Genomic DNA, 24056 nt, shown 5'->3' on the forward strand with positions numbered 1-24056 from the left:
TTACTGGGTTACAGCCATCCTCCTGAACATCTGCATGCACACAGGCGTGAATCTTTTCCACTGAGATGGCACGGGGGTGTTCTTCGGTGATCTGTGCCAGTCTGCAAACTCCTCGTAGAAATCGTCGCTGTCGTTGCAGCGCTCCCAGGGGAAGAAACCCGTGAGGATACAGAAAAGAACACTTCAAATGAGGGGGGGCACAGGTGTCCAGAGTGGGGAGCGGAGGGAACTTCCAACCTCCTTCTGTCTGACCTGCCTCCAAGACAATGGGGTCCTTGCACAGCTCCGTAGCCATAACGCGCGTGGCCCGAAGAACGGATGAAGGTTCCTCGTCGCTGTTGCGCCCAAAGTCCAGCCATTTGACCGCACCGTCACTGGGGTGTCCAGCACAGTACTTCTCAGCTTGATATCGCGGTGGAACCAGACCCCACGCTGGGGTAATGAACTCTAGAGCACAAGAGATCTGAACCGCACAGCGCTTCACTGCACATTCAGGGATGCCCAAATGGAAGAGAAATGAAATTATGTTTAGTTTAGTTGTTTTGTAAAAAATATTGCATAATGTACGCAAAAATGGCAAAAAAAAAGTAAATAATTAAAAAAAAACCCTCCTATAATCTCCTGAGACCCAGGGGAAAAAAAGTTTTGTAATTTTTTCATTTATAATTTATATATATATCACGACACGCACACAAACAGGTAGATCCAATTGCAGTATGTTTTATTAGGATATCCAATCCTCATTATCATCCATGCCAAGGTCACAATCCAGGTAACAGTCCAGCACAAGAAACATAAACACACCAAGAACCACGACAAACCATGGGTTGACATTCAACAAGGCGTCCGTAAATAATGACGACAACAACCAGGTAAATTTGTCACCAGGTGCAAACAATGTAGGTGTTGACGCGAACACAATAACAGTGATGAACAGATAGGCTAGTGGGAAATGTAGTTCTGACGAGGTGACAATAGGGGGTGAACCTCTAGTGGGCCACCCAGGGATCACCGAACCTCACAGAACCGTGACATACCCCCCCCCCATCTAAGGAGCGCTTTCCAATGCTCCTCAGAACAAAATAAACAAAACAAAGACCCATGAGGATGTGCATGTGGAGGCAGAACCGGGAGGGATAGGCGGGCCAGTGCCCCCGTGTGGGGAACTGGGACCCGCAAGCGATGCTCCCCTGGTATCCCAGGTGGCTTGGACATAGTTCATGGTGCCGTGGTGGACCCGAAAGAGCAGGGACCACGAGGACCATCAGTTCAGGTGGCCACGGTGGAACCCGAAAGTTCAGGGGACCCGCGGGGCCAGCGTTCAGGTTGACCGTGGTCAATCCATTCTCGTTGTGCAGACGCCAGGCGGAATCGCCATTTGTTGGCCCGAATGGAACCTGCCAATCGGGTAGCCAGTAGGAGCAGCTGTGGCGATGGCCAGTCACGGCATTGGGAGCGCATCGGGAACGGCCTCAACAGGCGCACCGCCTCGTGAAGGCCGTGGCACGGGTATCGCATCCGAACCATCTCGGGCCCCGCATCGGCCTCCGGAACAGCATCGGGCCCGCCTCTGAATGCCTCAGGAACGGCCTCGACAATGCCAAACCGCCTCGTGAACGACTCTGCATCGGGCACCAGCCCGGACCGGTCTCAGGAACGCATCGCCCCTGCCTCTTCATCGGGCACCCGCCCGGCCCCGAACCATCTCGTGCCCCGCCCCGTCCATCCGTAAGCACTGGGCCCGCCCCGGCCGTCCGGAACCTCTCCGGGCACCGCCCCGGCCTCCGGAACCATCTCGGGCACCGCCTCGGTCTCCGAACAACATCGCCACAGCGCCCCGGCCACCGTAACCATCTCCGGACACCGCCCAACCCTCCGGAAACCTCGATCGGGCAAACGCCCTCCTCGGCACTGCACCGGCCCGACCTCCGAACCACATGGCCCCGACGCGCCTCCATAACGGCATCGGGCACCTCCTCTACCTCCAAACGCATCGGGCACCGCCTTGACCTCCATAACGGACATCGTGCACCCGCCTTGACCTCCAGATGGCATCGGGCACCGCTTCGGCATTAGGCCCGCGTCGGGAACCTTGCACTTTCCACCTGGACACTACAGCGGCCTGCTCGGGAACGTCCTCCTGGACTGCAGGCGGTCCTGCCGGTAAACGTCTCCTGGACAGCAGCGGCCTGCTGCCGGAACGTTTCCTCCTGGACGGCAGCGGCCTGCCGGGAACGTCCTCCTGGACTGCAGGCCTGCCTCGGGAACGTCTCCGGCTTTGAGGAACGGATAATCCAAGTCTCATTATCAGCCAGGCAAAGGTCACAATCCAGGTAAGCAGTCCAGAAACAAGAAACATAAACAACATCCAAGAACCACAACAAACCAGGGTGACATTCAACAAGGACTCCGTAATAATGACAGAAACAACCAGGGTATTTATAGACAGGTGCAAACAAGGTAAGTGGTGACAGCTGAACACAATAAACAGTGATGAACAGATAAGGCTAGTGGGAAATGTAGTTCTGACGAAGGTGACAATAAGGGGAAGTGAGACCTCTAGTGGCCACCCAGGGAGACACAGAACAGACACCGTGACAATATATATATAAATTATAAATGAAAAAATATTACAAAACTTTTTTATATATTTATATATTTATTTATATATATATATAATGTTTGGAGCATAGAATATACCAGTCATTTTTTTTTTCAATAACTTGTCATCTGTAAAATGGGTATGAGAATAATGTTAATTTTAGAAATAATATATTAAATTCAATAATATATCCTAAATAAAAACGAATAAAGAGTTAAAACTAATAATACAATGAATAATGTATTTATTTATTTATTTTTTAATGTTAGCAAACAATTATTAACATAAATGGGCCAAAATGCTCAGTAATTTAGTAACTGTTTAAAAGATCCAACAGTTTGATACTGACACTTTGCTTATGTGCAGGCACAAAATTCTGATAAGTTCAAATATAAGGTTGCATGAGTTTAGGAGCCCCTGTGGAGTTATTGCCACTTTAAATCTTTCCAGGCTTCAGTCCGTCTGGATTAAGGTTTCACTCTTTATGCTGAAGTAACAGAGACTCATGTGGTGACAGAGAAAAACAGCTGCTCTGCTCTTTTACTCACACATTACACCCTCCAAGATTTCCTGAGAGGATATGTGAACATTACCAAAATATGTCAAGCGTACGTCCTACTCCTTATTCAGTACGAAAAGCATGTGAACATGCCTAGCGTGTGAACGGCCTGTAGTACATAGCAGTGCAGGGCAGGCCTGGAGTGACTTGAAGGATCTGGAGCTTTATTAGTCACATACTGAACAAGTGTTTACTTCAACTACGGGCACTTTGATATGCTAGACATAATACAATAAATTTAAACACACTTTTCTCACTATAGTTTCTTCCATTTGTATACTAATAATGTCCAGCAGCAAATATGCATGTATCTGATTCAACCAATGTCACATTCACAATTCCATCATATCAAAATATGGAGGCACTCTGCGTTTGATGGCATTGTTATTTATTTATTTATTTATTTTTAAAAGCCTTCTTTAAAACCCTATCCGTTTGCAGCATTTCTCACAGCGAGTGTCATGGCAGACATCCAAAATCCACTATAATTTTATAAATAATATTGTTTTTGTGTCACGGAATGTAGTTTTAAGAGTTTTTTAGGATGTAGTCGTTTAGACTTCAAATATGCTGTTTGTAAATAAATATAACATATATTTGAAAATTTACTTCAACGTTTTTGGAGATGTGAGCTCCAGGGCATCAGCGGACGTTCAGCTATTCAACAATTCTTCTCCCCCGAGTTACGTCTTTCACCATTTTAGATAGTATCACAACACAAACACACACTCTCCCCTAAGCGTAAAAAATGCTGATTATGCAGATTACGTTCATGCGCTCACTTTCTCCCCCGAACGTAAACAACGCTGATTACGTCGATTATACTCTTGGGTACTCTCCAAAAGTAACTCGGCGGAAGTAACTCGGGGGAGAAAAATTGTTAAATTATGTTATTTTTATTTTCTTTGCACTCCAAAAGTATTCTCGTAGCTACACAAAACTGAAGTTGAGCCACTGATGTCACATGGACTGTTTTACTGATGTCCTTACTACATTTCTGGACCTGAGAACATTACAGTTACGTTGCTGTCTATGGAGGGTCTGAAAGCTCTCACATTTCATCAAAAATATCTTAATTTGTATTCCGAAGATGAACAAAGGTCTTATAGGTTTGGAACAACATGAGGGTGATTAATTAATGACAGAATTTTCATTTTGGGGTGAATTAACCTTTTAACAGATGAAAGGATAGTACGACAAAGATATCGTTTTCCTCAGTGGATATTCAAACTCATGTATTATGCTGAATATGAGACTGCACTAAAGAATGAATGCTGTATCAGACGCAGGTAATCACACTCGCTCAGTCCATCTCTCTCTCATACTCAAGTCTACATAATATACAGCTTTTAATACAGTGATACACTAAGCTTTTAAAGAAGCAACTCAACATTACTTTGTTACTAGTTCTAAAGTGACGTTTTCAAATTAGTAATGGAAACTTGGGCTCAGCTGTTAAACTCCGTGAATCTGTGGCAGAAGGAAGTAGCTCCGCACAAAAGAGGGTTTATAAAGACACTACTGTCTTTTTTATTTACACACTTTATGCTGTCAAACTGTTGTACAAACGCAATATCACATGTAGGCCTAGCTGTCAAAATGGCTGTATCTCAGCACCACTTGGCCTGTGGTCTCGTACCTACGGCCGAATCACAACTGTGCTGATATACTACCATGACACTCTGCTACTCGTGTGATATTGCTTTTTTGTGTGTTTGGTTGTATGTGTATATGTATATATATATATATATATATATGTGTGTGTGTGTGTGTGTGTGTGTGTGTGTGTGTGTGTGTGTGTGTTTATTTATACATACATACACATGACTTTTAGGCAGAACATCAAACCTCCACCTATTTTGTTGCTCTGCAGCCTGAAAGAAGAAGGACACAGTTTTTGTTTTATCCAGCTGTATTTACTCAGTGAAACTTATAACATCCAAGGGAAAGATATATAAAAAATAAATAAATAAAAAGTTGGAAAAAGGATCACCCCCTCCTAAAAATGACCTGTAAACTCTAGCTAAACATCAAGTCCTTGGCAGTGCAACTGAAGCAAACAATCTACTATGGGTGGCAAGGCACTGTCAAAAGATCTCCGGCAGTGGTGGACAGGCACAAGTCAGGAGATGGATGCAAAAAAAAAAAAAAAAAAAAAAGGCATTCAAATCAATGCCTAGAAGCACAATATTAAGAAGTGAAATGTATTTGGTACAACACAGTTCCTCCCTGGATCAGGACATCACTCCAAACAGGATGAAAGAGCCAGGAGGAAACTGGTCAGAGAGGTTCTCTGAGGCAACTCTGAAGCAGTAGGAATTTATGACAAAGAGTGGTCATTATGTGCATGTGACAACAATATCACAAATTCTCCACAAATGTGGCTTGAATGGGAGGGTTGCGAGAAAAAAGCCACTCCTCAAGAAACGCCACATGAAGTCACGACTGAGCTTTGCCAAATGTTTCCTTGAAGATTCTGGGGCATATGAGACTAAAATTGAATTATTTGGCCTCAACACCAAACGATATGTCTGGTGGAAATCCAATACAGCTCACCATCCAAATAACAGCATTCCTCCAGTAAAGCATGGAGGTGGTAATATCCTGTTCTGGGGTGTTCCTTTGCAGCAGGGCCTGGAGCACTTGTCAGGACAGAAGGAAAAATGGATGGGGCAAAATACTGTCAAATTCTTAAGTAAAGTCTTCTGCCAGAAAGTTATCAATGGGAAGAAGGTTTACCTTTCAACATGACAATGACCCAAAAGCACACAGCAAAACTGAGCACACAGTGGTTGAAGGAGAGGCTGAATGTCCTTGCATGACCTAGTCAGAGCCCAGTATTAAACCCCACTGAAAACCTGTGGAATGACTTGAAGACTGCAGTCCACAAACACTCACCATCAAATTGAACTGAACTTAAGCAGTTGTGCAAAGAAGAGTGTGCAAATATTTCAAAGTCTAGATGAGCTAAGTTAGTAGAGACAGATACATATCCCAGCAGACTAAAGGATGTAATTAAAGCAAAAGGTGGTTCAACAAAATACTGACACAAGGGGGTGATCCTTTTTCCAACTCAGTGATTCTGTTTTTTGATTGTATTTTTCCTGACATGTTGGTGTTATCCTTTCACTTGGATGTTATAAAATGCACTGAGTAGCTGGATAAAAACAAAAACTGTGTCCATCTTCATTTCATGCTTCAAAGCAACAAAATATGATTACTTTAAAGGGGGGGATTATTTTCTATACCCACTGTATATATGAACATTTCTTGATCAAAACAAGACAAGCTTGGCCTCTTAGGACTTCAGTATAAAAAATACACAGATAAATAATGTGCATAATTTGACAAATTAAGGAAAACAAAATATATACACAATACAATATAAAATGCAATTGAAAAGTAGCAAAAACAATTAATGAAGGCATTGTAAAACAGTTTTAGTGTTTGTGAGTTTTAATAAAAAACAACCTCTGGGACCTTAAAGTGCCCATATAATTGAATAAAGACTCTGCATCTGTGAATTTGCAGTGCTTTAGTACAACTACATGTGAATGAAGGGAAAGATCTCTCATGATGTTTGAGTACCAACCCGTGGCTGGATGATGGCAAACAGGTCCCGTCCTGTGACAAGCTCCTGGGCGAATCCGTAGTGCTCGTTGGACTGGAAGGCAATTCCAAACAATCCCACAATGCAGGGGTGGCAAGACAGATGTAAGGAGATGCAGTATTCTCTCAGGAAGCCCTGCAGTTTGGTCGAGGCCTTGGGCAGCACTTTCAGAGCCATTGGAGTCCCTGTGACACAATCAGCAGTGAAAAAGAAACCAGATCAGAGGACGTTCGGTCTTCCTAAAAGGTGCTCTGGAGACACATAACATGACGTACAGTCTTAAGTTTGTAGTGGAAAGTATTTTCACAGCTGTTTGAATAATATCTTGGCATTATGATCTGTGGGAGTGTTAAAGAGCAGGTAGTGTTTCGTTTTAATAGCAGTATCTCATTGCTGCACTGGTCAAACCGTCCCCTGCAATACTGTTACACACACTATGGTAATGAATGATTCCCACGTTTGTGTAAGTATGTACATTATATACAGTATACAGTATATACTGTATGCTACTCAAAAAAATACATGGTATTATTATTACATCCAAAGAACCATACTAATAGCTTATATATATATATATATATATATATATATATATATATATACACAGGTCCTTCTCAAAAAAATAGCATATTGTGATAAAAGTTCATTATTTCCCATAATGTAATGATAAAAATTAAACTTTCATATATTTTAGATTCATTGCACACCAACTGAAATATTTCAGGTCTTTTATTGTTTTAATACTGATGATTTTGGCATACAGCTCATGAAAACCCAAAATTCCTATCTCAAAAAATTAGCATATCATGAAAAGGTTCTCTAAACGAGCTATTAACCTAATCATCTGAATCAACTAATTAACTCTAAACACCTGCAAAAGATTCCTGAGGCTTTTAAAAACTCCCAGCCTGGTTCATTACTCAAAAACCGCAACCATGGGTAAGACTGCCGACCTGACTGCTGTCCAGAAGGCCATCATTGACACCCTCAAGCGAGAGGGTAAGACACAGAAAGAAATTTCTGAACGAATAGGCTGTTCCCAGAGTGCTGTATCAAGGCACCTCAGTGGGAAGTCTGTGGGAAGGAAAAAGTGTGGCACAAAAAACGCTGCACAACGAGAAGAGGTGACCGGACCCTGAGGAAGATTGTGGAGAAGGACCGATTCCAGACCTTGGGGGATCTGCGGAAGCAGTGAACTGAGTCTGGAGTAGAAACATCCAGAGCCACCGTGCACAGGCGTGTGCTTTTGAACCAGAGACAGCGGCAGAAGCGCCTGACCTGGGCTACAGAGAAGCAGCACTGGACTGTTGCTCAGTGGTCCAAAGTACTTTTTTCGGATGAAAGCAAATTTTGCATGTCATTTGGAAATCAAGGTGCCAGAGTCTGGAGGAAGACTGGGGAGAAGGAAATGCCAAAATGCCTGAAGTCCAGTGTCAAGTACCCACAGTCAGTGATGGTCTGGGGTGCCATGTCAGCTGCTGGTGTTGGTCCACTGTGTTTTATCAAGGGCAGGGTCAATGCAGCTAGCTATCAGGAGATTTTGGAGCACTTCATGCTTCCATCTGCTGAAAAGCTTTATGGAGATGAAGATTTAGTTTTTCAGCACGACCTGGCACCTGCTCACAGTGCCAAAACCACTGGTAAATGGTTTACTGACCATGGTATTACTGTGCTCAATTGGCCTGCCAACTCTCCTGACCTGAACCCCATAGAGAATCTGTGGGATATTGTGAAGAGAAAGTTGAGAGACGCAAGACCCAACACTCTGGATGAGCTTAAGGCCGCTATCGAAGCATCCTGGGCCTCCATAACACCTCAGCAGTGCCACAGGCTGATTGCCTCCATGCCACGCCGCATTGAAGCAGTCATTTCTGCAAAAGGATTCCCGACCAAGTATTGAGTGCATAACTGAACATAATTATTTGAAGGTTGACTTTTTTTGTATTAAAAACACTTTTCTTTTATTGGTCGGATGAAATATGCTAATTTGTTTGAGATAGGAATTTTGGGTTTTCATGAGCTGTATGCCAAAATCATCAGTATTAAAACAATAAAAGACCTGAAATATTTCAGTTGGTGTGCAATGGATCTTAAATATATGAAAGTTTAATTTTTATCATTACATTATGGAAAATAATGAACTTTTATCACAATATGCTAATTTTTTTGAGAAGGACCTGTATATATATATATATATATATATATATATATATATATATATATATATATATATATATATATATATATATATATAATTATGGTTTATCATTTCAAACAGTATTGCTCGGCATTACCATGGATATGTATAGATACATATTGATGGCCATTACAGGCCTGATGTGTTCAAAAGATCATCTTATGCATGACCCTCTGCTCACAAGTGCAGTAGGTCATCATGGTGTATGCATACAGAAATTCACATGCTGTGCACAGTAAACACTATAAAAATGGACCAGTAGTCATAGTAGTGATGTATTGTGTTATTCCTATCATATTAAACCTTATTAATTTGTCTTGGTTTAAAATCAACCATGAAAAGGAAACGTGCGCCCAAAAGTAAGAGACCCCTTATAGACCACATTTCCTCACACAGCAGCTGTGATATTCTTTCACAAAAGACGTCAAGCAAGTTAAGTATTATCAAAGTGGGATAAATGTGATATGGTACTGTTATATAGTTTCAGTTTTCATTTTATGAGTAGAACACGTTTTGTGCACTGTAATGGACTATTAGAAGCTTTCAAAATATACAGGTAAAATCCAAAAAATAATTTCAACTTTCAAATCAATAGACCTATTTAATGTTTGGTCAGTGTAATCCTTTCAGTATGATAAAAGATACCAAAGAGGTTAATTAAAATGATGTTGTTTTAATGAAGAAAAAGAGAAAGTTGAAATTACTGAACACAGTCACTTACTAAACATAGTCACGTATATGTATTTTTTTTTTTTTAGAAAATTGTAGAGCTTGCTGCACTTGCTTGTACAAAACAAAATGAGTGGTTTCCTAAGACTAAGACAGTCAAGTGTCTGGCTGACGTACCCTTGCAGCGGTGGGTGACCAGCAGCACACGGCCATACTTGCCACGGCCAATCTCTTTAATGATGTTGAAATGTTCTTTAATCTCGAGCTGACATAAGCTCTGAGATGTCAACTCCATCAGCTCGTCTATCAGACTGCTGCCCTCCTCCACTGAGCCCAGTTCAATCATTGCTCTGCCTGTCCTGGGGATAAAAAAAGGGGAAAAAATATTCATCAAACTCTGTTCCATTTAGAGTGTGTAAACATTCACAAAATAATAAATGCCAAGTACATTTCTGAAAACTGGTCAATGTTTTAGCATATTACCTTAAAAAAAGTACACTTTACATTACTGATGCCATGTTGCAGTGTAATATTTAAGTTTAAGTATTAAAATTTATTTACAGGTACAATAAGTATAACATTGTAAAGCATCTCCAAAATCTATGCTGCATAGAGTATCCAAAGTATAACGTATTATCAAAAATGTAGTCTAGTTTAAATATATACATACAGAAACCTATAAAACTAGAAATGACATCACAGGGAGAGACTGTGAAGGAATTTCAGCAGGCCCAAAATAAAATCAAATATAATATTTCTATTAAAAGCAAGAAAAAAAAAAAAGGCAGCTGCATTTTAAACTGAAAAATGTAAGAGTTTTCCTTTTTATCATCTTGAAGAAACATACATGTAATGGGCCCTAATACAAAACATTATTGTTATTATTATTATTTACAAAACAGCAATTCTAAATAAATAATTAAAAATAATACAGATGTTATTACATTATTAGCTTTCCAAATGATTGTATTGTGCATGCAATGGCTGGGTGATTCTATTTGTCACTGAGCAATCAACACATTCCTCCTCAACACTCGCTACATACATTCCTTCTCTTGTAAAGCTCCAGCGCTTTCTGTACTCCGATACTCTGTGTGCATACAAAACGTGTGTACAACACAGAATGTATGTGTGGCGTGTGAGTTTATTAGTGTGCGATTATGAGCTCTTCCTTTCTTTTCAGCTTCCTAATTTAAGCAGGTTTTTGTAAGTTACACTACATGACTGTTTGTTATTCCAATGAAAAATAATAATACTTGTATGTTTACTGAATAGAAAAAAAAAAATGAAAACACGATTCCATGTATGATGCTATTAATTTCTTTGCTTTTTAACCTTTTTTAAAGCTATATGTTTCAAGGTAAATTACCAGTTATTAATTAAAACTTATTTGGTAATAAATTAATCAATCAATCACATGATATTTATTTATTTATTTATTAGAAACCATTTCAAGTAATTTAAAATTTCAGAGTCAAAATTAACAAAAATGCAGTTTTCCATTTAAATCATCAATGTCTTCAACTGCATTGTAAAATTATAAAAGCGATGCAAATGTTCGCAGACTAGCATAAAAACAGTGTTTATATGCATGCACGATAATGCACAGAATTTAACTATTGACAAATCTGCCATTGTTAGTCTCTCTCTTAATGTCTCTCTCTTAGCCCTTCTCTCACCTCTCTGCAGCTGTGCATAGGATCAGAGCACCCAGACGTGCAGCAATAGCAGCAGTCGATGCCGATGCAGAGTCCTGGGAGTGAGGACTCCTGTTCTAACAAGGGCTTTGAGCTCTTGGAAAGCTTTATATGGATGAAGCACCCACTCTGGGAAGAGTTACACTTCTGTGGTGTTGACTCCACCCGCATGCAGCACACATAAACACATGTTGACTCACATATATCAGACACATAAAGCTGAGACTTGATATCATATATCCCCAGATATGTTATGTACATTCAGACTTAAACTGAGTTGGCCTAGTTACAATGAAAACACTGGATACATAACTTCAGAATTGGCTTTTTAGATGGAGAGAATTTAATAATAAGACAACTTAACATACAGTATACTTTTGTATTATGAATATGGTCACATATGTGCGCTTATGCATGTATGCACTGTGTCTATCTTTTTAAAGAACAATTTAGCATTCTGATCAAAGGTGACATACTCTCACAGCCCCATCAGATTCTATTCTTATCACCATTCAGCAGTGCTTTTATCAAATAGAAATAGTGTTATGTATAAGAACACCATGACACAACCAAAAAATGCTCTGATTAGTTTGTAGTTAATGAATAGATTCAATAAACAGAAATAAATGTTTTACAAGAAATTAAAATGTTTTTTTTTAATTAAATTCCTTATAATATGTCTATAAAATAATCTCAGTTTTATCAATTTTACAAATAATTTTTTTTATGATTATCAGTGTTTTTTTGCCTTAGATTTTCACAATTTTCACTAAGAAACTGCTAGTGAATTTCACAACTACAAAGAAACAGCAAATTACATATTGATTAAACGTGAAATTTTGAAGTAGAAAAACTAAAATAGTATTTCCTTGTAAAGTGCACTTCACAATTTTATTTACACATGATTTAAAATCATTTTTAACAATGTAGGTTGAAGGGGTTGATTTTTATTAAAACCATTTTTTTTTTCTTTTCTTTTTGTCAGTTCATTTAAAAGTGCTCTTGGAAACATTTTAGCATACTTTCATCATTATTTTATAATTCTTTCCCCTTTTCCTGTATGTTTCCTGGGACTTGTGTCCCAGATCCAGACTTTCAATCCTATTTCACTGTTGATTAAAGGCCATGAGCAGGAAGGTCATCGGTTCTTACTTAATCAGTCATATCAGTGACCACCTTGACACTGAGTTATGTCATGGTGGATGAGCTCTCTTAGACACTGGGACAGCATTAAGGGCGCCAGTGTCTTGAGAGGCCAGCAGGACTGGAATTACAGTTCACTGTGGACAGACGCTCAGCCAAACCCTGCTGCTGCATATTTCATATTCCAAAATATTCATCACATGCAAAATACTACTCTTCTTCAGTGACCTAGAATGTGCTTAGCAAATTAAGAAGAAAAACAGTGACGTGACATACAGCCAAGTATGGTGACCCATACTCAGAATTCGTGCTCTGCATTTAACCCATCCAAAGTGCATACACACAGCAGTGAACACACACACACCGTGAACACATACCCTGAGCAGTGGGCAGCCATTTATGTTGCGGTGCCCACGGAGCAGTTGGGGGTTCGGTGCCTTGCTCAAGGGCACCTCAGTCGTGGTATTGCCAGCCCAAAACTTGAACCCACAACCTTAGGGTTAGGAGACAAACTCTCTAACCATTAGGCCACGACTTCCCCTAAACAAAAGCAGTCCACAAAATTACTGTAATGGTTTCACTGAGATAATCACTGACTGGATTTGAAAGCAATCACAGTGAAGTGTGGGAGTGATTTAGAGTGATTTTGTTTCCCACTGGTGTGAATAACGTGAGTGGATCACGGGTTCCTTACCACCTGCTGTCACAGAATAGATTCACTTGAACACTATAATCAGATTACATATCGAGTTCTAGACTGTATGCCACTGTTTTGTGTCACTCATTTGGCATTTGCACTCACATTTATATTGTAAATTACACCGCCATAGTCGAGAAAGGAATTCTGCTTTTGAAGATCATCAAAATGCTGTTCATTTGTAGATGCACATATTCTTTTAATGTTTTTGGACACTTAAAATAAATGTTCTGGGTTTTTGAAGTTCCTTCAAAAGCATTTGAGGCATTATAATGTTGATGACCAAAATAATGAAAAACAATAATAAAAAAAAAAATAATAATAAAATAACTAACTAACAAAAAAACAAAACAAAACAAAAAAGAACAGAGATTGAAGTAATGGTAAGGCCCTTATAATTGGGGAAGTATTTGGAGGATTTGAAAAGAATACTGTAGATGTTAAGATTCATATCGATCCATATTGGCCTAGAAAATCACAACTTTTCATTTTTCACCGGTCTTAGTACACAATGTAACTACAGAAGAGTCAAGTTTTAAATAGGAAAAATATAGAAACTCTTCGGTCATATTTGAGAGAGATGCTAACGGTCTAATCAGATTCAATTATCTATGCTAAGCTGAGCTAAAAGTGCTACCGCCAGACCCAGAGATTGGGTGAATGGATTCGAAAATGGTAAAATCAACTGTGTAACTCTAGGGGAGTTGGAAAATGAGCCTATTTTCAAAAAAGTGGAGTGTTCCTTTAATGTAAGGGGAAGGTCTTGTTAGAATGCATGCATAGACTGTTAAAGAGTTGGATTCTCATGCTAAACATGGCCAAAGTTTAAAAAAAAAAAAATGATTTGGACGTAGGATGGAGTATTTCTGTGCTAAAGACGCTTCAAATAGGTTTCGGACAGTCTTTTGTGAGTAGGGGCCTGTATGACGTCATGAAGAGCGCACGCACACAGCAAACAGAGCAACAAGAGCAAAAGCAGCCCGGTGTGCTTCATTCGGTTACAGAAGTCGGCGGCGGCGCTGCACATTTGTTTGTTCCTGTCATTTCGGTGACGACTGTTTTATAAACAAGGTCAAGTTCGACGCTGGATTTGCAAATTGTTTGATACTGAGAGATGGGGTGGTCCCAGCGATAAAAGATCCTGGTCACTAATCGGAACCGCAGGACAGTAAATAAAACTGCATCAAATTTCTGTGTTTTGTAAGTATTTTAATTTTTGGGTGAACTATCCCTTTAACTTTTACTGAATCTGGAATATTCCTTTAGGTTACACTTAAGTATATACTGTAAATAGCCGTTGCTTGAAACTAACAAACAGACAGGAACATAAAAATGCATGATAGATATCATTGCAAGTGTAAATTATTTCATTGTGTGACCCGGCCTGGGGTCTTTATACCAGAGAGTAGTTTGGGACAAGACACAAGTTTTATTTTAGATGAGATGTGTTTTGATCCAGAAATGCTATAGAAGGTGCAGACAGCCTCGTAAGATATCATTTCAGATGCCAGCGGATCCTCTGTGTGTGCATGTGTGTGTGAGCGTCTGTCCTCTCGGGTGATGAATTAGGGGGCAGGAGGTCTCTGTGGAGAACACTTTTAGAAGCGGTGGATTCAATAGGTGCTATTCTTACAGGCTAATTACTCTCACTGGCAAACATTCTTTGATACAGAGCTTAGGCTGGATTTTGAGTTGGACTGTAAAGCGTGGTGAAGACAGATGAATTTGACACTAATGAACAAGGTGCTTTCCATACCATCACCACATGTGATTGTGGTTGAGATATGTGCCGAGTGGCCTTCATCTTATGAACATTTACCATCATCCTTGCATTATAATCATATGATGAGACTTTTTTTTTTTTTTTTTTTTTTTGCTGGATAGGTTTCTTGTGTATGTTTTGGAGATAAAAGAGATTAAATGAACAATGAAATTTAAATGTTTTATAGTCCTTGATTTATGCTTATATTACCGTCAAAAGTTTGGGCCAGTAAGATTTTTATAAAAATTTATACTTTTAATCAGCAAGTACACATTAAATTGCTCAAAAGTCACAGTAAGGACATTTATAATGTTACAAAATATCACTATTTCAAATAAATGCCGTTCTTTTAAACCTTATATTCATCAAAGAAAAAAACTTGCAGACTCCAAACTTTTGTATGGTAGTGTGTGAGTGTGTATGTTTGTATACACATACTGTTAATGTGGTATTTTGTGGTATGACAAAATGGTTTACCATGGTTAAAAAAAAATGGTTTACAGAAAAGAAACTGTTTGTTATGAAAAGCAGTAGCTTAAACACATTCTGAAATCCTAGTCAGAAAAACAAGGTGTGACCTTAGTCCCCTAATTAATAACAATATAATGAAATTAGTGGTGAATATTTGTACATTATTGTGACCTAGGATCATGCTTAGTTAATGAACCTTGGACAGAAATCAACTAAAGATCTGAACTGAACATTCAGTCACAGACACTGTACACCACACAACTTGATATGAGGAGCGTCTGGAGGAGAGAGATTCTCTCCAGTGTTAAGTGTTGAGAATTGTGAGGCACGAGCTCCTCGCTGCCAAGCCCAGCGGGAGAATGCTGACTATGATGTAGTAGGGTAGCAGCAGGATTATGCAAAGCCAGAAAGGTGACAAGAATGTCTGAATCTTCCCATATCTTCCTATCTGTCTCACGCTTACACTCAGACGGACACCAAATCCACCACCCTAGTTTTTAGCGGGCAAGATACGAAGTGTTTTGTCAACAAAGAGCATGGCAGCAGAGTGTTGTCTTCCAGAGAGTATGAGAGAGGGCTTTAAATCAAACCCAGGCATGGTGTGATAGTACAGACAGCAGCTCTCGCTTCCAAAACAGTCAGGGAATGTCGATCTCCCGCTAGTCATCAGAACAAACAAAGAGGCAGTAATGTGAGCCAAACAATGTGTGTTAATGTTCACCCTCTATGCCCTGTGATTCCTCCTGCAGGCTTCTGTGCATTCTCATGACGGCTGTTACATAAAGAATACAGCTCAAGTCATTTTGAACAGTAAGTTACAAGCTTCTGTGCATTCTCATGGTTCTTAAAATTTTATAAATAAAAGACACAGTTATACAGTGAAAACAGTAAAAGGATATTTGTTTGAGGTGTCTGTGTGTTGTGTATTGTTTTTATATTTTTTTCATTTTTTTATTTTTATATTTGTTATTGTTTATGTACTTTAGATTATTTTATGTTACATTTATGTTGTTTAGTTAATGTTTATTGCTTTAGTTATGGTCTCTGTCTCCACATGTTTCATACATTATCATGGAGTCCACATTTAATGAACTTTTATTTTTACCTTTTATTTTACCACCTGTATTAATATGTTACATTCAGTATTATACAGCTGTGGTCAAAAGTCTTACATGCACTTTGCAGTATCTGTAAATTATTTGACCAAAATAAGAGAGATCATACAAAATGCATGTTATTTTATTACTGACCTGAGTAAGATATTTCACATAAAAGACGTTTACATATAGTCCACAAGAGGAAATAATAGTTGAATTTATAAAAATTACCCCGTTCAAAAGTTTACATATGCTTAATTGATTCTTAATACTGTTGTTACCTGGATGATCCACAGCTGTTATTTTGTTATGAGTCCCTTGTTTGTCCTGTTAACACTTCAGAAAAATTCAATTGCATTAAGAGCCAGGGGTGTAAACTTTTGAACACAATGAAGATGTGTACATGTGTACTGTACATTTTTGCCTAAATATCATATATATATATATAAATTTACTGCCCTTCAGAAGCTACAGAAGATACTTACATCTTTTCCAGAAGACAAAATAAGTTCAATTTATCCTGATCTTCAAATTCAAAAAGTTTTCAACAAAAAAAGTTTTCTGTAGCTTCTGAAGGGCAGTACTATGTGATTTTTAGGCAAAAATGTACACATGCACACATCTTCATTCTCTTCCTCACTACCAGAGAACTCCCTCATCTGAGTTTGCAACTAATTCACATGATGAACATTTGACAGATTTCATTTTCTTATTGCAAAATATAATTTCATATTTTTCTTTTGATTTGGTGGTGAAATAAGACTTGTCACATTTCAAGGCACAAGATCTCTTAAAGTAGATGTCCTGTAATCCTATTTTAGTTTGGACTGTTGCTGTTGCTGTTGTACTGTGTTTTTGAGCTCCACTGAAATATTATTATTATTTTTTCGTATTTATTTTTACATAAGTACAGAATTCTAAAGAACTTGATATCTGTGATGACAGTCCTGACCATTTGATCCATAAGTGACTCCCGCAGCTCTGCTGAATATTTATAGCATGCGTCCTGTGAATGTTATGAGTGTGGGTAATGAAGTGTGAAGATCCGTGTGCGATGACAGCAGGAGTACAAAAGGACAGCCCACATTATTAAACTGAGCAGTGTATCTTCAGCAAAACCTGCATTTGCTCAAATATTTGCTCATGATGGTTTGGATGACTTTAAGATGTCCTGATAGTCACAACCTTTCCAGTGACAGCGTGAGGGAGTGTATAGTGCAGTGTACAGCACAAAGTTACTGTACAATAGTATATGACTGTGTAGTTTACTTTGCATTTTTCTGTGGAACATAAATTAGCCAATTTAATAATAATTTGAAATACATAACATAATAAAATAATTAACACAGACAGCTTAATGATAAATCAACAGTCTGTGTATGAAATACATAACATAATATATATATATATATATTTTTTTACTTTGAAGATTCATATTTGGACAAATATTGTCCAAATATGTATGTTGTATGGATTTTTCCTTTACACACATTTTGTCCTTTTAATAGATATGTTTCATACAGGCCTGCGTTTAGTTTACGTTTATAAGTTTGATCATTTTATATGAAATATGCAGTGCAGATATATAGGCTATGTCAGATGTAAATCCAGTTTATATTTAAAATATATTTATAACTTGCCAGTATGGCTGTAAAAGTCCATTGTAATCTGTCCTCTATCAGTCATGGGAATGGATAATAGTGGTAATCATAAGTCATAGAGGTTGGTGATCTTTAGTTAGTTTTATATTTAGTTGGAAATGTGCTGGCAGAGAGAGATCAGTGATGTGCATGCCTTGTCTTGTGACCGGACCCTCTGGAGACCCATGAGTGACCGGAAAATAGATTTAAGTTTGTATCAGCTTTCACTATATTATAAAAAACGAGTTAACGATCTGTGAAAATTATCATTAAAGGTCAAGCCTATTACATGTTTAACAAGCACTTTTTATAGGCAGCATGGATTGGGAAAAAGTATAATTATAATAATGTTAAGCATCCATCATTTCTAACTGCCCGTGTTGGTGTTTCATGAACAACAGCTTTAAATGCAGTACAAACGACAATAACGTCACCTGGTGGTAGAATGTGAGAATATCACCTAAATATGTTAACTTTTTATTTATTTTTAATCTTGCCTTATTTCTTGCCGGAAGAAAGCTTTCAGATCACTGATAATCAAATTATCACATTTTCACGTGTTGCCACTACTTTCTTCAAATTCAACCAAATATTTTAATTAGAGTTAAATCTGGAGTCTGAACAGGCCACTCATCCTCTGACTGATCCCTGAACTAAGCAGAAGTAGATTTGGATGAAAGTCTGTTGATCCTCAGCTTCAGTCTCTGCACCAAAGGCATCACAGTTCTTGCCAAAATGGCCTGATACTTCAAAACATCCCTGATGTCCTTCATACAGTCATGATTTTCACTTCCTGAAACAGTAAAGTACCGCCATAGCAGGACTGGTCCACTTCCAAGTTTGACAATGGAGATGGTGTTCTCTTGTTTATAAGTTTTGCCTTTTTTGCACCAGACATACCGCTGATCCATGGGTCCACTCCATTAAACACTCTTCCAGAACTCCACAGGTCTACTCAAATTAATTTTTTGTTCTTCTTTGTCAAGATTGGCATTCTGCAAGATGCCCCAAAACAAAGGCCATACTTGTCCAATGTCTAGTGTTCATTTTATACTCTGCATTGTAATGTGTTTCCTCCTTCCATCGGGTCATCATGCAAGTCTTTGGCTGTACACTGCAGGTTTTTCTCAGTTGCTCTGATCAAATTTATTATGATATTGTGGTTTTTCTTCAACACCCTCAAAGGTTTTCTAGTACAATACCTTTTGAGCTTAGGATTAAAGCTGCCAGCTGTGTCTCTAGGAACTTAATGTCTTGGAAATCTTCATGTAGCCTTAGAGTTTCTAATGTAATAAAACTCTTTCTTCTATAGCTTTTGAGAGAGCTCTGTTGAATTTGCATATTTAGTGTTCACATCAGCACATGTGTGGGCTGTTACACATACAAGTTTTGTGTAACAGCCTAAGATAATTTTTTTTTATTATTATTATTATTTTTATTTTAGAGTTTTTAAAGTCTTAATTGTGTTTTAAGACAAATTTGTTCCCCCACCATACAAAAAAAAAAAAAAAAAAAAAGAAAAGAAAAAAAAAATGCTGAATGCAATGCTGAATAGGGGTTGGATAATTATGACAGCTGTGTTGTTTAAAAACAGTTACATTATATATTGATACTATCACTTTTAATATGCAAGTAAACTGTTATAGATGCATTTTTTTATATAAAATCCTGGATCTTCAGAAAAGCTTGTATTTGTAAGTACTACAGTCTCTGAGGGGTTGAATAATTTCACGCACACACGCACGCACGCACGCACACACACTTGCACACGCACACACACACACACACACACACACACACACACATAGACACAAATCTTTTGTCAAGAAAGTATGTGATGTTTAAGATGTTAAGTATTTAAAATCGTCGAGTCTGAAAAATTGCTTTTAAGTTGTTTTCTTTCTTTGATTCATATATGTTAGTTTTATATATTTATTTATTTATTTTCCTACAGACCTACACTATTCAAACAGCAGTTCTTCACACTCCAGTTCAGTAGGTGGCAGAAATGCACATTATGTTGGTTTGCCAACCAACTTAAAATAGAAAAGCAGGTGTCCTACGGCAAAAAGTGCGCAAGGTGAATCTCCAGGAACAGAATTGAGCACCCCTGCTGTTTTTACAGGAACAGCTACCACAAAATAACCTGAAGATGAGTGTTTTGATCAGTGATGTATCATGGATGATATTTAGGCAATTAACCACTTTTAAGCTTACTAGCTTAAATTACTGACCTTTTAAGCTTACTGGCTTACTAGCGCATGCCATTCTTTATACATTTTGTGTGTGTGTGTGTGTGTGTGTGTGTGTGTGTGTGTGTGTGTGTGTGTGTGTGTGTGTGTGTGTGTGTGTGTGTGTGTGTGTGTGTGTGTGTGTGTGTGTGTGTGTGTGTTTGTTTATGCCACTTAACCCTGCCTTAGATGGTGGAGAAAAACAATGCACCATTTCAGGCCTCTTCTCTTCCTCTCTCTTATGGGCCAGGCACCACTAAATGCTGACATTTCAAAAAGAGGAAGCCCATACAGTGAAAGCTTACATGATATCGGGAAAGTGAAATTTGAAAGTTTCGGTTGCGCAGAAAGAAGAAGTTTACCAGCCTCTTACTGGAAAAGACCCCCCCGACTCCACCCCGACTTTAGTTCCACATATTTGGCCAAAAAAAAAAAAAAGAAATTAAAAATTGGCTGTATTTACACCACCGGACGGGAAATAAGAGGTGAGGTCAGAAATGACACTGGATGAGTGAATTCACTTGTTATTGCCAACAGTTCTGAACACCATTTGGGCTGCACTCTGTCCTCTTTTGTTTGGCTGTGATTGCTTAACTTATTCCAGTCAATCTAATTCCTGTTAAAGTTTATTCCACAATCGTTTCCATTTATTCATTTGGCAGACACTTTTAGAATTTCAAAATGCATAAAAGGTGTTCAATGTACAGTATTTTTTTTGTCTGCATGCAGTAGGTGTTCTTTGAATCAAGCCCTTGGTGTTGCTAGCATAGATTTGTAAATATAATATACACATATATTTTATGCTCATAAAGAGAGAAATGGCATGCTATTTTGATTCATGTGTTTTATATGTGAAGTTTATATTTGGTTATTATGATTTAGTTTACTTTAGCCCCAAATTAATATTGTCATTATTTACTCACCCTTATGTCAGATAGTAGCAAAAAGTAAAATTTCAGTTTGCTCTTCACAAAAAGCTCCAAGACTTAAATAAGCAGAATTAAATAAGAAATACAGTGCATGAGACATACTACATTTAAAGTGTTTTTATGCTCAGCAGATCCTGCAAAAATATCTTCTTTCAACAAAGAACATAATGGCACATGCATTTGGAAGAACGAGAGGGTGAGTAAATTATGCTATTTTTATTTATTTATTTATTTTAATGGGTGAAATATCCCTTTTACAGTATTTATTGTTTGTTAATAAAAATGTTAGCTGCCAAAAAAAACCATCAAATTTATTATATCAGCATTTTATTACATAATTAATTTATTAATTTAACAATTAATGATGCTTTTTATGATGGTAACATGATTTAATCATTACATTTTTTAGAAAAAAACTTAAAATATATTGAAATTAATGCTTAAAACAAGAAAATTAAGAAAATAAACTTGTGTTCTCTATGTTGGATTTATCTGAAATCAAGACTAATGTAAATATACTGTGTCTTGTTTAAAGGATGTTAGGATATTGCAAGACAAAACTACTTAAGAAGATTTATTTATTTATTTATTTTCAGTTAAATTCAGTGATTAAGCTCTTTAGCTTTCCTGTGGGAATGATGCATTTGAACTGAAGCAGGTATTGCCAGCAGGGAGCGCTATATGACAGCTAAAACACATCTTGTGATACTAATAATAAGAAACTTGGCCCTTATATTTATACAACAATCCTGGCTCTAACAATTTCCTTAGTCAAATTATTACTCATCAAATTTCAAGCCTCATGAGTGCATGGACTTTCCGTTCAATGTCGGTGACCTTTCCCGAATATTTCATATTTTTCTAGTAATGTTTATGTCCACCCTCCCTCACTCTGCTGTACATCATTGCCCGTGGCCCCTGTTGTTTTTAAAGAGTGTAATATCCCTCTGCTGACACACAGATTCTGTGGAATTACCCGGGAATTCTCCTTCCTGTCCAACAGAGTATGACTGTGTTTTGTTCCGAGAACTACTTGACAGCGTTTTCTTTTGTGGAATTTATAGGGATTTTGGCCATCTGGGATGATGGACCATTGAATATATTTGGGGAATTCACTATTTATACACCTTGCTGTCCGCTTTTGTCAGGCATGTTGTATTTATTTGATTATTTATTTATTTTGTATTGACTGGTTCATCCTGTAGCAAAGGGCTGAAATGCTCTTGTGATGCCAGACTGGAGTAAATGGTTCTCATGGTAACAGAAGAGTCTGGCTGCCACCCAAACCCTGCGCTGTGCTGGAACAGACAGAGCATTCTGGCATATAATACATCAAAACTACCACCATCACCTTACCTAACCCTGCCTTCCACTCCCACACACACACGTTTAAGAGGGCAGAGTAACTGCATCAATGTGTTATATTTGGAAATAGTATCCATCACCATTCAAGCATTTTATAATCACTTCAAGGATGTTAGAGCAGTGATTCTCAACTGGTTTTGCTTCAGGATGTAGATTTTACATTTGAAATCAATGATTAATAGAATTGTTTATTGTACAAAATTGAAGACATGTCTTTAAAATCACTTTGATAACTATAGGAACAGTTAAAATGATAACTATAGGAACAGTTAAAAGGAACAGCGTTTATTTAAAATAGAATTTTAATGTAACAATTTACACATCTTTACTGTCACTTTTGATCAATTGAATGGATCCTTGCTGAATAAAAGTATTCATTTTTGAAATTTTGAACAGTAGTGTATATACCAGTTAAATTTAATTGTGCTTTTTTATTTACATTAACTTTCATCATCATCTAACACTAAGTTTAAGACATTTAACAGTGATGTTAAATGAAATCTCTTAATTTTTGTTAAATGTTACAATGTTAAATGTTTTTTTTTTAGGATTCCAATTTAGTATTATTTCCCCTGCTGCCTGCAACACTGCTTTATAGCATTATCTCCATGGATCTTCAAGCAGCCATCGGTGATGCAGTATGATGTTTAGCCCACATGACCGCTGTAGTTAGTCATCATAAGCCGGTGGATAACTCTTTGAACGACAAGTACTATAATCATTCTGTGATCATCACATGAACAAAACACTCTGTAATTTGGAAAAAAGCTGTTTGTTGCCAGTAATTCCAAGCATGTTATTCCTGTTGAGGAAGTTCTGAGAAACAGGCCATTGTGTTCCTCAGCTGATTGATAGATGGCGCCGTACAGCGAATGAACTCTGTGCCTCCTTGGCAAACCAACACAGTACAGGTCATGTGAATCTGGCTCCATCTCAAAGCGCTTTGAATTTATTATTCAGTGTGCAGCTACAAATATTTTTGTTTTGTTTTATTTGTTCTGTGCTGAAAAGGATGCTGGTGAGAAGGAAGTGAGGTATTTAATCCATGCATTGTTTCATGTTAGTATTGTTTATAACATTTCCACATTACCTAATAAGGCCTGTTTCCTGTGCTGCAAAATGATGACAAAATGCATCTTGCAATTCATTAATAAGATGATCATTTTTTGTTTTGTTTTGTTTTTGTTAAAGACATCTATGAATATCTTTGTGAAGGTGTTGAAGTGGTTGATGTGTCAATACCTCTTGCCCTTTAAGAAGCCCTTTGGCTTTGACCATGTTAGGGTTCATGAGGAAGGTCAAGTCTTTTTCAGATGTTAAAAGTGGTAAAGCGTCAGTTTCCTTTAAGAGTTCCTTTCATATCTCACCTCAGTCGGTCTGTGTTATC

At 38.0% G+C, this 24056-nt stretch overlaps 1 pseudogene; it reads right to left on the reverse strand.

Annotated features, from left to right (window-relative positions):
* LOC109071307 overlaps positions 1 to 24056 on the reverse strand; it is a 45201-nt pseudogene continuing 21145 nt past the window's right edge.

The sequence above is a fragment of the Cyprinus carpio genome, chromosome A8 (assembly GCF_018340385.1).
Source record: "Cyprinus carpio isolate SPL01 chromosome A8, ASM1834038v1, whole genome shotgun sequence".
In the NCBI taxonomy this organism is placed as follows: Eukaryota; Metazoa; Chordata; class Actinopteri; order Cypriniformes; family Cyprinidae; genus Cyprinus; species Cyprinus carpio.